The sequence below is a fragment of the Protopterus annectens genome, chromosome 8.part0 (genome assembly GCF_019279795.1).
Source record: "Protopterus annectens isolate FY-2018-M chromosome 8.part0, PAN1.0, whole genome shotgun sequence".
In the NCBI taxonomy this organism is placed as follows: Eukaryota; Metazoa; Chordata; order Ceratodontiformes; family Protopteridae; genus Protopterus; species Protopterus annectens.
The window spans coordinates 149,125,823-149,141,946 of record NC_056741.1 but is presented as its reverse complement, the minus strand read 5'-3'; the positions used below and the strand labels follow the sequence as shown (position 1 = coordinate 149,141,946).

The window sequence follows — 16,124 nt, the reverse complement described above, 5'->3', positions numbered from 1 at the left end:
AGGATTGTAATGGTCTTTTGACTGATGTGGAGCTATGAACAATTTGAAAATAACAGATGACACATTATCTTGGTTAAGTACAGTCATTAAAGAATGTGTCATGATACTGGGGATGTCAACATAGATTGTCCCAACCTTGTGTGTACACATTCTTCAAACAAACAAATATCAATTTTAAATTTATTTTGCTTTAAACAACTAATCCTATTACCAGCTACAGTACATAAATCAATATGAAGATAAAGTATATGTTAATGGATATTGACAACTAATCCTAACACTAACATTAAAGTAGGAGTTCTATCATGCTCTATAAGTGAACATACCCCCTTATGAAAATTAGAAATATATAAAATACATAAAATAGTAACATTTCAAGCACCAAAAGGGAACCTGGCTAGGCTTAAAATGGCCTGGAAGGGCAGCTAGCCTAGTACTTACGTTTCAACCTATGAACGTATAAGTAAAAGATATGATACAAAAAGAGAAGAAATAATATTTTGTTTCATTAAAGTCTTCCTGGAAAAGAGAGCCCAAACAGTTTTGCACTTGTAATTTGATGACACCAGTAAAGCAATATCAACCAAACCCATTCACAGAAGAGTCAAATTACAGTTTTGTCTGCAGGACAAGTTCCAGTTTCATACTAACAACTACCTCAGTAAATAATCAGTAAAATTTCATATCACCAAATGACGTGATGAATTTACATATGCTTGAGAATTCGTAAAGAATTCCACTGCTGTTGTTAAGGGCTGTGGTAAAAAGGCCTTATTTCTGTGATGCAGTATTAGCACATTTTCCATTAATGAGGGAAGACATAATTCTGTTTTAATTTGCATGTCTGAATCACAGTTAAGTGCCACAAGTGCAGATCAGCAGCCACATCATGTTATCACAGGCACTCCCTTCAGTCACTCGTATACACACACACACACACACACACACACACACACACACACACACACACACACACACACACACCATATACTCCATGTCTTTTTCTGTGCCATGAGAATATCTCCAATGTCTCCTTTTTCCTATCCTTGTAAATCACAGATGATTTCAGTCAGTCAATGCTAGACACTCAAGTTTAATGTAATTCCATGGTAGTATAAAAGCTGTTAACTTGCAACATTTCTAAGTTTGTACAAAGGCATAAATAAAATCCATCCATTATTTTGTCCCACCGCTAATTTTTGTCTTTGTCTTGATGGATTACACTATGATGTTGAGATGTATGTTTAATTTTATTTGTCCCTTTGCGTTTTAAATCACAAACTGCTGTAGGCATTGAGTAATACACAAGATCCTATGTTAAGAAAAAGACTAAAGTTATCAGTTGGTGCAGTAAGGTAATGCTGTCATGTCTTCGGCCAAGCATTCAGGTTTCAAATCCCTATTCTCACCATTTATACATAATATTTTATTTTCTCAAAAAATTTTTATACGATAGTGGTGGTGCAGAGGACTATTATCCAGTGTGAGAGTTGGGAGAATACAAGGTTGAAATCCCTTGAAGTGCCTTTCAAGGTATGCTACTGAATGTATACTTGGTGTCAGGAAGTGTGAATAGGTTTCCTGCTGAATGTTTGTTTTTTAATCAAATGCCTGTATGGCGCACTATATAAAGTATCATAGGTACCTAGTGTCCCCCCTCCCAATCTTCCATCTGTTTTTCCATTAATGCATGAGTTTGAGGAATTACCACCGGTGTCCTATGGTCCCCCACCCCCTTATCCCCATTCTGTTTTTTTGATCAAGACTCAAGGCCTGCAAAAACTATAAGCACTGTTGGTGATCCCTGCTGGTTGAGGAAAGTAAAGCTATATTTTTTGTCTGTGAATTTCTTTAATTGATAGAGATGCTTTCTGCCTTCTGCTTTGCTTTACCTGCTACATTTTGTTTTCTCTTTTTAAGAAATCTGCTTAGCCTTGTGTTTTTGTTCTATGTGGCAGATAGACACTTAAATTACCTAAGCTGTACCTTTCACATTTTTTTTTCTTCATTTGTTAGTTTGTTTCTTGGGTGATACTTAAACATTCAGGGAATTTCTGTGTCTTTATAATTTCTGATAAGACTCAAGGCCTGCAAAAACTACAAGCAGTGTTGGTGACTCCCTGCTGGGTGAGAAAAGTATATATTTTTTTGCCTGTGAGTTGCTTAAACTGATACAGTTGCTTTGTGTTTTACATGCTCCATTTTTGTTTTCTGTTTTAAGAAATCTGCTTGGCCTGGTGTTTTTGTTCTGTGTGGCAGATAGCCATGTAAATTACCTATGCTGCACATTTCACATGTTTTTTCATTGGTTAATTTGTTTCCTGAGTGATACTTAAATACACAGAGAATTTCTGTGTCTTTGTCATTTCTTATAAGAGTCAAAATCTGCAAAAACTACAAGCATTGTCATTGACTCCCTGCTGAGTGAGGAAAATAAATATTTTATTTTTTTGTCTGTGAGTTGCTTAGACTGATACAGCTGTTTTCTGTTTTTCCTGCTCCATTGCTTTTGTATTGGAAGGACTGGAAATATTCATCTACTGGTAGTGGGTGTGTACCTGGTCTATCTGAGTTGGGAATCACACAAAAGATCTCTAGGTGTAGTCGTTTTATTGGCAAGAGGGCTTAGTAGTCAGTTTTCTGTATTTCCAGTGCTGGTATAAATGTAGCATATTTGCATGGCACTGTTCCCTGTGGCAACACCCTGAACAGATGCAAACATCTGAAAACATTGATTATTTTCATTATGCGGTGAAAGTTTACTGTGTTATTTATTGATGTTCTTCGTGTTTCACTGTTTCAGTCATCACATTTGGGTTATCTGCTTGCAGTAGCCCTCATTCGGCCTGATTATCAAAGTCTTGGGTCCTGCATCAGTTGCTGTCTCATCTTCCATGACGTCAGGTAGTCAAGGGTATAAAGCATGCAGCCGGTGCCATTACATCAGTCTTTCTTGCCGTGCGGTGCCCGAAGCAGAAGCAGTTCGCAAGTGCCAGTCGGCCGACTCTTAAAATTTTCTTTTTTGAGTTTCAGAACCGAAGTCTTCAACTAAAGCTAAGTACCCCATTGGGGAAACTTTTTCTTGCTCTAAACCGATGTCAGTAAAAGTCAATAATTGTATTTCTTGTGGAAAGCAAATACCTCTTAAAGATTTTCATTCGTACTGTATTCCTTGCCTAGGCCCTGACCACGACGTACCTTGCTGTCGGTTTTGTGCCTTATTTAAACCACAAACTATTCATCGTCAGTACATTTTTGCTTCTAAACATTTTGATACTTGGTTCAGTTATCCAGATATGTCTTCAGTAAGCTACCCGACTACCAACATTCTGAAAAAACGCAAAGATAAAGACAGAGACAGGCCTCCCAGGTCCAAAGCTGCCGACGACGCTTCTCCTAAGCTAGTCACCAGTTCACTGGTACTCAGTGAGGTGCTTTTGCAGCCCCTGATATCCTCTACTTTAGATTCACAGGCCTCTACTGAGACCCATTCGGAGTCCGGTATGCTGCGAGATGCTTCAACTGTGGAATTTGCGGATGTCTCTTCCTTGGATGAGTCCGGAGCCGTTGTGCAGGCACTCGTGTCTGAGTGTGTATTCAGGCCTACTGACTTACATATTACAATGACGCCATCTTCTTCTTCTAGGCCTAAAACTCGAACCATGCCTAGGAAACTGATGCCTAGACTGCATGGTCAGGCCTCTATACCTAAAAAACAAATGATTAAGAATAGCTGAAGACGTTATTACTTTAATCAGGGGAAGCCAACCTTCCCCCTCTAAGAGACCTAGGATTGAATTTGCTTATGATACTTCTGACCAGGATTCTGAAATTTCTGTCTCCTCTGATGACCAGCATTTACCCTTATCTATCTATGAGGACTCTGATGCAGAGGACTCTATTGCCTCTGCTGCCCCCCCCCCTCCCCCCCCAGAGTATATCTCTTTTGGTGAAACCCTGCATACTCTTAGGGAGCATTTTCATTGGGAAAGCCAGGATTACTCTGATTCTAAAAAGAGGCTTAGAGATTTTTTACTCCTGCCCCAACACAGGCCTTTAGCTATCCCTCCTGTGCTGGACATTGTTGATGATGCCTTTTCAGAATCTAGCTTGGCCCCTGACTCTTTACCTCCTGCTCCCAGAAAACCTGATAGATATTACAGGGTTCCTGATTCTCACAAGTTCCTTTTTAAAAATCCTACTGCGGATCCTGAGACCATTTCACAGGGACCCAAGGGCATTAAGGCTACTACTGCCAAAAATCCTACCCCCTCTGAGAGAGATTCCAGAGCCCTGGATAAATGGAGTACGAAGGTATACACCTCTGCAGCATTGGCCATCAGGGCCTTAAATTGCCAGTTTCATATGTTAAAGTATCAGCAGCATATTATTGGTTGCTTAAACAGAAAATGATGTTGATTCCTGATTGTGCTGAAAATAAGGATTTACAGGATTTAATGCATTCTGCTGAACAGCTTGGAAAACATACTTTGCAATGTGGTTTTGATTCACTAGGGGCATCTTGCAGGGCTGCTGTCACTGGGACTGTACTTAGAAAACATGCTTGGCTTAAGGAGCAATGTTTGCCAGATCATGTTAAAACTAAATTGCTAGACACTCCCTTAAATCAGGACCACCTGTTTGGTGACAAAGCAGAAGTTGTTCTTAAAAAGATGGAGGAAAAAGCTAAATCTATGCAAACTGTTAAAGATTTTGTACAAGTGCAGCCTCCTAGATTTAGTAGGCATTGGCCCCCCAAAAATTGGTCCTTTTCTGCCTCTTCCAGGCCTTCTCAGTTCAAACCCAGAACCAGCAGAACACCCAGGCTTCAGTCCCAGGGTACGCACAGGACTAAGCAGTGGGGGGCTCCCACTTCCAAATAAGGAAGTAGTAAGACCCCCCCCCCCATGGAAAGCTGTCTCAGTGAATTAACTTTAAAACTTCCAAGCACTTACTCAACTGACTGCTCCTTTAGGAGGAAAGATTGTCCTGCAAGCAAAAAACTGGGAACTCATTACCCAGGACAAATGTGTTTTAAACATAGATTCCCAAGGATACAGATTTCACTTCCAGATGTTAACAACCCCAAACGGTTAGCCAGATCTACCCCCAAATCAGTGGGCAGAGGCTCAAAAGCAAGCACTCTGTCTCTTAGGATTAAAGGCTATTCAGACTGTACCAGAAGAGGAAAAGGTACAAGGTTTCTACTCAAGACTTTTCCTGGTACCCAGAAAAGACAACTCATGGTGTCCTATCCTGGACCTGTCTATCCTAAACACCTTTTTGGTGATTCCAAAATTCAAGATGCTAACTCTTCATCAGTTGCTTCCCATGATAGGCAAAGATGCCTGGTTGGCAACACTGGATTTAAAGGAAGCCTACCTGCACATCCCAATCAGGGAATCTTGCAGAAAATACCTACGCTTCAAAGCAGGCTGCATGCACTATCAGTTCTCTGCACTGCCTTTGGCTTATCTACTGCGCCCAGGGTATTCACAAAGTGCCTAGCTCCAGTCATTGCATTTTGCAGGCAAAAAAATATTCATATATACCCATACCTGGACGATTGTCTAATTCAGGCAGAAAGCCAGGACATACTTCTGAATCATCTGGCATTTGTACAAAAGGTGTTAACTTGTCTGGGGTACACCATAAAGAAAAATAAATCACAACTGGTACCCTGTCAACAAATTATATTCCTGGGAGCAAGCTTGAACACAACTTCCCAGATGGCTTTCCTCACGCCAGAGAAGCAAATTCATTTGACAATTTACTTCAAACTAGTGGCCACAAAAACCCTGCTATCTGCAAGGCAAATACTGCAAGCCTTGGGGTTCATGGCCTCGTGCATTCTACTAATTCCATATGCAAGACTGCATATGAGGAAACTACAGTGTTATCTAAAAAGCCTATGGTGTCAACATTCTCAGGATCTAGAAGCAATGATTCCTATCATACCTTGCCTACAGTTAGAATTCCTTTGGTGGGCAGAGGCCTGCCATCAAAACAAGGGACTACCATTCACTGTACCCCCTGCCACCCAAACCCTAACAACAGACGTATCAGACTATGCATGGAGGGCTCACCTGGCAGGGAAGTGCATTCAGGGCAAATGGAACCCAAGTCAAATGCACCTGCATATCAATCAAAAAGAAATGTTAGCTGTACAGAATGCTCTGACAGCCTTCAAGGACCACATTCTTCCAGGACAATTAATGGTAAAGATGGACAACACCACTGTTATGTGGTACATAAACAAGCAGGGGGGTACCCATTCTTACCCCCTCTGCAGACTAGCCATGGCTCTGTAGAACACAGCCTTGAGCTTTTAAGTGCATCTACAGGCTCAATTCCTGCCAGGAAAACTAAATACACTGGCAGACGAACTAAGCAGAAATCTCATGGACCCACACGAGTGGAAACAAACCAAACATTTCCAACATGTTGATCAACAAATGGGGGATCCCAGATATAGACATGTTTGCCTCCCCCCAGAACTACCAATTGGACAAATTCTGCACAAGGACTCCCACAAACAAGCTTGGAAAGTGGATGATCTGGCCTTCAACTGGAAAAATCTATCAGTTTATGCCTTTCCTCCTCTGCCTCTCCTCTCCAAAGTACTACTAAAGATCAAACAGGACAAACCAAGGATGATACTGATTGCACCAGACTGGCCACGCCAACACTGGTACCCCCTCTTGCGCAGTGTGTCACAGCTGGCCCCATGGCACCTACCTCAGACCCCTACCCTGCTGTCTCAGCAGGAGGGCCAGATTTTGTACCCCCAGCTTCAAACCCTGAACCTGGCAGCCTGGCTAATTACATAATCTCTCCATTACCATCCCTCAGTAAACAAGTGCTGGATGTCATTTTGGAGGCAAGGAGGCCTAGTACTACAAAATCTTATGCTGAAAAAATGGAAAAGATTCTGTGCCTGGAATCAAACTCAAGGGATGGCCGCAGCAGCACTCAATTTACCTTAGATTTTTCAATACTTAGCTGAGATGTTTCACAAGGGCCTTTTCTTTTCCTCCATCAAAATTCACGCCTCAGCCATTTCAGCTCATTACAACACATACCCACCCCTCTTTTCTCACCCACTGCTCAAGCAATTCCTCAGAGGAACCAAAAACGTAAGACCACCCAGGAGAGCCCCAACTCCAGCCTGGGACCTTAATTTTGTATTGGAAAAACTCACTCTTCATCCTTTTGAGCCAGCTGCAACTGCAGAGTTAAAATTCCTTTCTTGGAAAACAGCTTTCCTTTTAGCAATCACTTCAGCAAGAAGGGTATCTGAATTACAGGCCCTTATGGCAGTGGAGCCTTTCATTATCTTTCGGTCAGGGTGTCCCTTAGGACCAATCCCTCTTTCATGCCCAAGGTGATATCCAGTGTGGCTCCTAATCAGTACATTCATATGCCAACCTTCTTTTCTAATCCACAGTAAAAAGGGGAATGGATACTGCACGCCTTAGATGTGCACAGACAACTTAGATTTTACTTGGACAGGACTAAACCTCAAAGGAAATCTGAACAACTGCTGGTGGCATTTGCTGCAGGGGCAGAGGGGAAGGCTATTTCAAAGCAAACCATTTCTAAATGGATAGGCCATTGTATTCATTTCTGCTATAAGCACCATGGAAAACCTATCCCACAGGGGATTAGACCCCATTCAACCAGGGCTGCATCTACCTCTGCAGCCTTTCTCAGAGGTGTCCCTACCAGAGACATCCTAGAAGCTGCTACCTGGAGTTCTGTACATACTTTCACCAAGCATTACCATTTGCCAATTTTCTCTAAATCCAGAGCTGGCTTTGCCACTGCAGTCTTGCAGGACCTTATAGCTGGTCCTAATGCTATCTAAATTCCTCCTCCCATCCTTAGCTTTGGGAATCTACCCAAATGTGATGACTGCAACAGTGAAACACGAAGAACATAGTACAGTTGTGTACACTTACCATAAATGTAGATGTTCGAGTATATTCACTGTTGCAGTCCTGGTTTCCCTCCCTCCAGCCCCCTGACTTCTTTTGGCTATACCTCTATTCTCCTTTACTATACTTAAAAGCTTTTTGGTGTATTTGCTTTTTTGTTGGAGGTATAACCTTGTGTGTGTGTGTGTGTGTGTGTGTATATATATATATATATATATATATATATATATATATATATATAATTGCTTCCCATTAAGGTGGGCAGCTGACATCTGGGGCAAGAAAAACTGATGTAATGGCGTCAGCTGCATGCTTTATACCCCTGACTACCTGACGTCAGGGAAGATGAGACAGCAATCGACGCAGGACCCAAGTCTTTAATAATCAGGCTGACTGAGGGCTACTGCAAGCAGATAACACAAATGTGATAACTGCAACAGTGAATACACTCGACCATCTACATTTGTGGTAAGTATACACAACTGTACTTTTTTTGGACTTCTTTAAAGTTAAAAGTTGCATTTTTCAAACTTCAGTAAGGGTGGTTGTTCTGCACTGAAATACATTGTATCTAGTGTAATTACTCTTGGGCATTTGAGGTTCCTTAACACTTGTTCTCCAAACCCTGTGATTTTACAATAAGAGTGTCAAAGTCCGCACTATTGTGGCAGGAGAGGACTAATTTAATTTATCTGAGCTGGGAATTGCTTGCAGAAAGCTCATTGTGTGCTTACCTGATTGGCTTTAGGGCATATTTAGTGTAAAACTTGCTTTTTTTCTAATCATATATAAAACTCAAATTTGTGAGAAGATGATTTTCATGTGGTGGCAATTACTAGTGCCTTGTATACAAGCACTCACCAGAAGTTGAAATTTCCCCATATGAAAACCACCTTGGAACATTACCTCAGTTGCACATTACTCACAGGGCAACTAACTTGTGTGATGAGCAGCATTTACACATTGAGTTATGTCTACCTTACCTTATTATAGGCCTAAGGACTAGTGCCGATCAGAGAGCATCCAGTTTGGTGCTGGGCAGCAACACTGGTTAGGTTAGCTGCCAATTATGCCAAGTAGGCATCCTTCCCTTATCTGGTTACAAACACCCTCCACTCTTATTCCTACAAGTACACATTAGGAACCGCAACCATGGATGGGCATTTTCCTGTTATCTCTGCATCCAGCTTGGTGGACATGGGTATGCTGAGGCAGTGTAACAATTGCCTTGTGTACACTTACAACCAGTTAATTCTCGAACAGACAAATGCAGTATGTGAGAGATGTAATTACATATTGACATTGGAGGCTAGACTCACATACATGCACAAAAAGCAGTAAACAGGTTGTCAGTGACTCGCACATACTCACCGCACCTGCAAAAGACCACACACATAGACCCACATATGCGGAGATGCTCACTTGTAAGTTATGCAAACCTCAAAGGCCTCTCAGGCACAGTCCTTAGAAACTCCAAATGCACACAAACAAGACAATTCTCATCACAGCATATAAATATACATCTCATTGTGTCTCAACTATCAAGCCTATAAGGGGAAACACTCCACAACACAATATTCTAGTCATAGGTAACTCCATTGTGAGACATGCTGATGTCTCTTCTATTAGGCTAGATAGGGCAAAGTTACAGTTAGTTGCCGGGGCCAGGATGTGCCAGATCCCACAAGCACTCAGTCACTTACCCCTAACTACCAGTATGACTCAGTCATAGTCCATGTGGGCATGAATGACCTGAGACGTACCTCCTTGGACTGTATGAAGAGAGACATGATTAAACTCTCAGAATATGTGTCACAGGCAGGAATGAGTTTAGCATTGAGCAGCATTCTACCATTGCCAAGGATGATGCCACAATACCAGTAGAAAATGATTGACTTTAACAGTTGGCTTAGCTACTGCTGTCATTCCAAGGGGATCCGGTACTTGTCAGCCTGGGAGGACATGATTGACAGGCCACACTGCTTTGCCAAGGATGGTCTTCACCTGTCTCCTCTAGGCTTTCAGATACTGGCCAAAACATTATTTACCCTTACAGTGCTTTTTTTTAGACATTACCAAACAGACAAACCTTCTACAATAACAAGAAGCTACTCAGGACAAGCTAAAGCTTTTACCACTTTATGCTAGAAGTCTCAAAAAGAAACTGCACACCCTGTAAACTCTCCTCTCCCTGAAGAATGCTGGCATCTGTGCAGTTACTGAAACATGGTTTATAGCCACTGAAAGCACTCTAGCAGAAAATGGCTGTAATTCCTTTCATACATTCCTACCACCAGCGGAACATGAAAGAGCAAAAGGTGAAGGTGTATCTATCTATATAAAGGATAAGTACACCTCAAGGCTGGTCAAAAAATATGATATACTTGTGCTACTCCATGTCCAACTAACCATGGGAAAATGCCATTACCATTTTCTTGCTAACTACAGGAACCAGGAAACCCATACATCATACACGCAGTTACTAGAATCACTCACTATCCAGCCCAGTACCATACACATGCGTGATTTTTAACTACTCCCTCCATTGACTGGGAGATATACGTGGCCACTAACATGCAGACACAAAGATTTTTTGACTTTATAAATTCAAATGCCCCACTAAGTGAACAAATATCCTAGATCTGGTACTCACAAATATAGGAGAGTGCTACATCCTCCTTAGGATGTTCTCACTGGTAAGAAATAAAGGTAAAAACTAGTTCCTCCACATAACCCCAAAAACTTTAATAACTTCTCTAAGGTAAATTAGCTCCTATTATAGGATAGCATAGCTAGTTTCCAAGCTCCCCCAAATCCAGAAAACATAGAAACCCATACAAAGGCATACACAAAAACCCTGTAAGATCATATAAACAAATGCATAGAAACAGCAGTACCAGACTGAAATAAACCCAGGTCAAACCACATAAACAAACTAACATGATGGACCTCTGGTATTAACAGGTTGTACAACAAAAGAAAGAAACTCCTGTTGAGAAGTAAGAGGGACTGTGCATAACAGAGCAAAACATCCCTCATTAGTCTAAACAAGTGAAATCAGAGAATTAATCAAGTGTCTGAAAGCAGACTTTGAGGCAAAATACCCTCCAAAGCTAAGGATAACCATAAGGGATTTTTCAGTTATGTCTGCAGTCTTAAGAGCAACACCCAGCAATTTGAAGAATTAGTTGTAGATGGCATCATCTTCACTGAGCTGGAAAATATAGCAAATCATCTGGCCAACAAATTAAGTTCAAATTTCACCTCCTCTTCATCTCCAGTTCTCCCCCAAGAAATACGCTCCACCGCCAATTATCCCCAGTGAACAGGTTGCCACTGCACTCTCTAAAGCTGAAAACACGGCTTCAGTGGGATCTGACAGTATATCAGGTTGTCTCTTAAACAGATTAAATCAGGAATTATCAGGCCCAATAGGATCTCTGTTTAACCACAGCTTCTGAACTGGTATGTAACAATAGAGTGGAGTACAGCAACAGTCATCCCATATATATATATATATATATATATATATATATATATATATATATATAAGGCCATGGAAAGAATAATCATGAACCTGGTAAACAATGAAATAGGAAACCTCCAAAAACTGGACTTGACCCAATTCGGCTTTGTGAAGGGCAGGTCATGCCTACTGAATCTAGTTGATTTCTCTAAGAAAGCCACTAATGCCATGGATGAGGGTAAAGCCAGCTGCCTGGACCTGGCTAAGGCATTTGACAAAATTCTAAACTCAGGAATTGTAAATAAACTCACAAAACTGGGCATAAATCCCTGTGTCACCAGATGGATAGCCAATTGGCTCATAGACAGAACACGTGGTTAATGTGGGTACATCAGTTTCCAGTTAGAGGCCATTTACTAGTAGTGTGCCACGAGGCTCAGTACTGGGACCATCAGAATATACTTCTCTGAAGTGAAAGCCAATGTGGAAGGCCTCTGGATGACAAAGTTTGCATATGATTGCAAGCTGGGGGAAATCATTGACCCCCCCAGCAATGTAGATATCCTTCAGGAGGGTCTAGATCAGACAAATGATTGGTGCCAGAACCACGGCCTAAATCTAAATGCAAAAAATGCATTACCATACCCTTTGTGAAGTCACATACCCCTGCAAATTACAACATCAGTAGCACACCCCAGGGAGTAGACTCAGAGGTGAGAGATCTAGGTACACAAATAGATAGTAGCCTGAACTTTGACTGCCATGTGCTGCCACTGGTGAGGAACTCCTTCTATGTGGCATAACTTATAAGTAAAGGTATGGCATCCAGATCCAAGGAAATTATAGTCCTGCTGTGCTCAACTCTCATTAGACCAATTAATGAATACAATGTGCCACTTGGCATATACTTGACTAGGCCCTTAGAGCAGCTGGAGGGACCTCAGAGGTTCCTCACAAAGAAAATATTTGGAGTAAACAACATGTCCTGTGTGGACAGACTAAAAACCCTGTCCCTTTACTCTGTCTCTTACCAACTATTAAGGGGTAACCTATGCCTGACCTATGAGAGACACTTACAAATGCAGCTGTGGTGGAGCTGATACACATCTGCAAGTCAAACAGCACATGGGTCACCTGATCTAGGGATGTAAACTTAGTGACTCAAACAAAACAAGCTGGAGAAACAGATATGTGTCTTAGGAACAGGCTTCCTGTTCACATTAATCAAAGCCCTATCTTGGCCCTTTTCAGGTGCAGTTTTGATCAATGGTTGGGGAATCTGAAATTCAAACCTGGGGTACTGCCTATGTCTGTTATGAACAGGGGCAATCTATAAGATACTGAATGCATAGGCACAATTCCATGCCATTGTCTTGCCCGCAGAGACCATATATTGGGTAAAATTGGGTTATATTGGTTAGACTTGTAAGGCCCCTTAAGCTGTTAACCTAGTAATCTCCTATGAAGTCCTGCTCAAGCATGAGTTTAAAAAGTTATCTGTCTGTTTATTGGCTTCCCCCACCCTTGATCCCCATTCTGTTTAAATGCCATTTCAGCATAAGTTGAAAGAGTTATCCCTGGCAGTCAAATGGTTTCCCCCAATCCCAACTACTGTTACCTTTAAGTGCAGTAAAGACACTAGTTAAAAGATTTATCCCTGGTAGCTAGTGCTGCACCCCCAACCCACATAGTTGTAGAAGTTCATCATTTGATCACTTCTACAGTAGCCTTAACTATGTAAGTTATATCATGCTAAGGATATAGCTGCCAAAAAATTAAGAGCATCTTCCACTTTCCAAAATTCTGATGAGTAGAGCTGAAGAAAACTAATGGTTTAGTCACCAACTCTTTCAGAACTTTCCTACCTCTGAAGATCACTTCTCTTGCAGGCTTTTATAGACCAATGTTCTGCTGATGGTTTTTCATTGCAGATAAGTTCCCTTCTTGGAAAATGTCTTCCATATTTAATTTTTATTAGAGATAATTAACTTTTTCTGTAAAATAATCCATTTTAAGCTAGGAAAATGTGTTTCCATGGGATTCATGTCATTCAGTCAAACATCCTGAATCGCAAGTGCTATGACACCAGCATCCAGAACATTAAAGTCAAAAACAGAAAACAACAAAAGTATTTTTTGGGGGGGAGGGGCTTGCATTTCCCACACTCTCTGCTAATTATATCTACTAAGTTTGAGATCACAGTACAGAAGGGAAAGGGTCAGGTCCCTGATCTCAGCTGTACAACAACCACACACTGCATGTTTCCCCTTTATTTCTATACGTAATTTCTGATGTTTATGCTTAGGTTTCAACCTTTTCAGACTCGAGAGTTACATAAGTCAAGCACTTGTCATAAACCCATTTCAGTAGACTGTCATATGACTTTTAATAACTTTTTCCTGTGAAGAAAAATTTTTTACTTTTGTGGAAAAAACTTGTTAAAGCTAAGTTTAAGTTTTTACCCCTTAATTAAACTCATGTTAATTTACTTTTGCATGAAGGGTATGTGTTTAATGTGCTTTTTCACTGTGCTTTGGGTGAAAAAATCTATTTTTTTTAATACTTAAGCTGTTTCTCTGACTACTGTTGCTGGGCATCAGGTATCATTTTAAACTTCACCAAGGAAAAAACTACTGGTTCTTTGGTTCTTAATTCTTCCAGCTACAGAAAAAGTAGAAGAAAATTTCCATTCAGTTTTGCCCCTTCAGCAGGCTACAAATCTGCCGCAACTGGAGACAGGTGAAATTCTTCACTGCCTGAAGATTTTTTGCTTTCTGTCTTGAGATATCCAATCTTGACTCTGAAGAGAGTATTTATTTTGATAGTCCCCTCAAAGGATTTTCTTTTTCTGAAACAGTATCCAGAATTAATCAGTTGTTTCAGTAAGCACAAAATGATATTCCACTGTCTCTGAAGAAATATTATGATTTATTACTAATGGAATTTCATGAACCTCTTCAACATGCTTCCAGCATTGGAAAATGTTTTTATTACAGTTTGTAACTTGCCTGACAGTCAGCCTGCTGCTTCTAAGAAGGGAGATGGATTGTATAAAGTTCACCAGTCGTCTACATTTTTATTTAGTAACCCTAGATCTGACCCAGCAGTGATTTATTTTGTAAACCCTGCTGCTGCTTAACATATGGTAAATGCTAATTCCCCCCTTCTGATAAGGATGGGAATGCCTTTGAAAGATTTAGGAACAGATGTATTCTTTTACCACACATTTTTAGACCTCTTAATTGTCATGCTTACATGCTAAATGAGAAAATGACAAACATTATAGCGTATTTTTTCCTTTTCTGAAGAAACATCATCTTTATGTACAATAATTGCTTTTGTTTCTCAACTGACTAAATACTCTTTAAAGTGTGTTTATGATTCAGCTGATAACTCTTCCAGAGTTGTGGCTGCTGAAGCTGAAGCTATTATGAGGTTTGCTTGGTTGCATCTTCAAAACCTACCTGAGGATATAAAAGCTGAAATTTTGAATTCTCATTTGGATAGAGGAGTTGTATTTGGACCATCGGGTTTGGAGGTCCTAGAAAAGTATGATGAGAGAGTGAAGCAGGAAGTTTCTCAGACTTTTCAGCTTTTCTTCTCCAAAATCTGTCAAGGGATTTACAACTACCTCTGCAGCGTTTTAGAAAATTTAAAATATGTAGACGCAGCGAGCTGCTGGCAAGCAGATTAAGAAAAAAAAATCACACTGCAATGTAGAAACTTCAACGATCAAACAAATAAAACAATTTTACTGATTGACAGCAAGCTGGAGACTTTAGAAATACTTTGTAGTGCTTTTGTTTTTTATTTAATAAGAACTTCATCAGAAATAAATAACAGATCGCTTGCAGTGAATTTAAAACTTGAACCATAAAATCACATGACCTTCCTAAACCAATGAACATTTAGTACCAATTAATAAATTAATTACCTTAAAAAGCTCATGAAAAATACATCAAAACATAACCATAATAAATACAACTAACATTAATTTAAAATATAACCATATGCCATGAATTGGAATTTTTGAGGCTAATAAACATTTTAAATTAATGCACTCATTAAAATCTTTTTTTTTTTTTTTTTTTTTTTTTTTTTTTTTTTTTTTATCTGCATCCAATCTTATTTGCCATTCAGCTTCATGGCATTCTAACAACACATTGTGATTTCACTCAAAGTTTTTAAAATGAACTTTATCATCCACAAAAATCTTTAAACATTCTAAAAGTCTTGACAGGAGGTTGCATGTTTCGTTAATGCATTAGTCAGATCCTTGTTTTTTATGGCTGTAACATGCTCAGAAATTCTTCTACTTAGTTTCTAAATGGCCTTACCAATGTAATAACTCTGCATGTTTCACAACAAGCCAAATAAACAACCTCACAGGAATCACAATCATGTCTGTCCCTGGCTAATATAATTTTATTAACTGCTTTTAAATAAATGCTTGAACTGTAACTTATAAACTTGCATTACTTGCAATTTCCACACATATATGTGCCACATATTTTTCTAATGCCAACATTTGAAATATTAGATTTTTCTAAAACACTTTTTTGACATTCGTGAACTTTTTATAAGTAAATAATGGCTGATTCCCAATAACATTGACCATTTCTTTGTTACCTATGAAAATTTTCCATCTGTTTTTCAGGATGTTTTTGTAACAGTCATATCTGAAGTGATGAGCAGTGGGAACATACCCCTCCCATAATGTA

At 40.0% G+C, this 16,124-nt stretch overlaps 1 protein-coding gene across 1 annotated transcript in view; it reads left to right on the top strand.

The window, feature by feature from the left end:
• Nucleotides 1-16,124, top strand: part of LOC122808678 (alpha-2-macroglobulin-like) — a 2,073,303-nt gene that overhangs the window by 1,136,147 nt on the left and 921,032 nt on the right. The window lies entirely within an intron of this gene.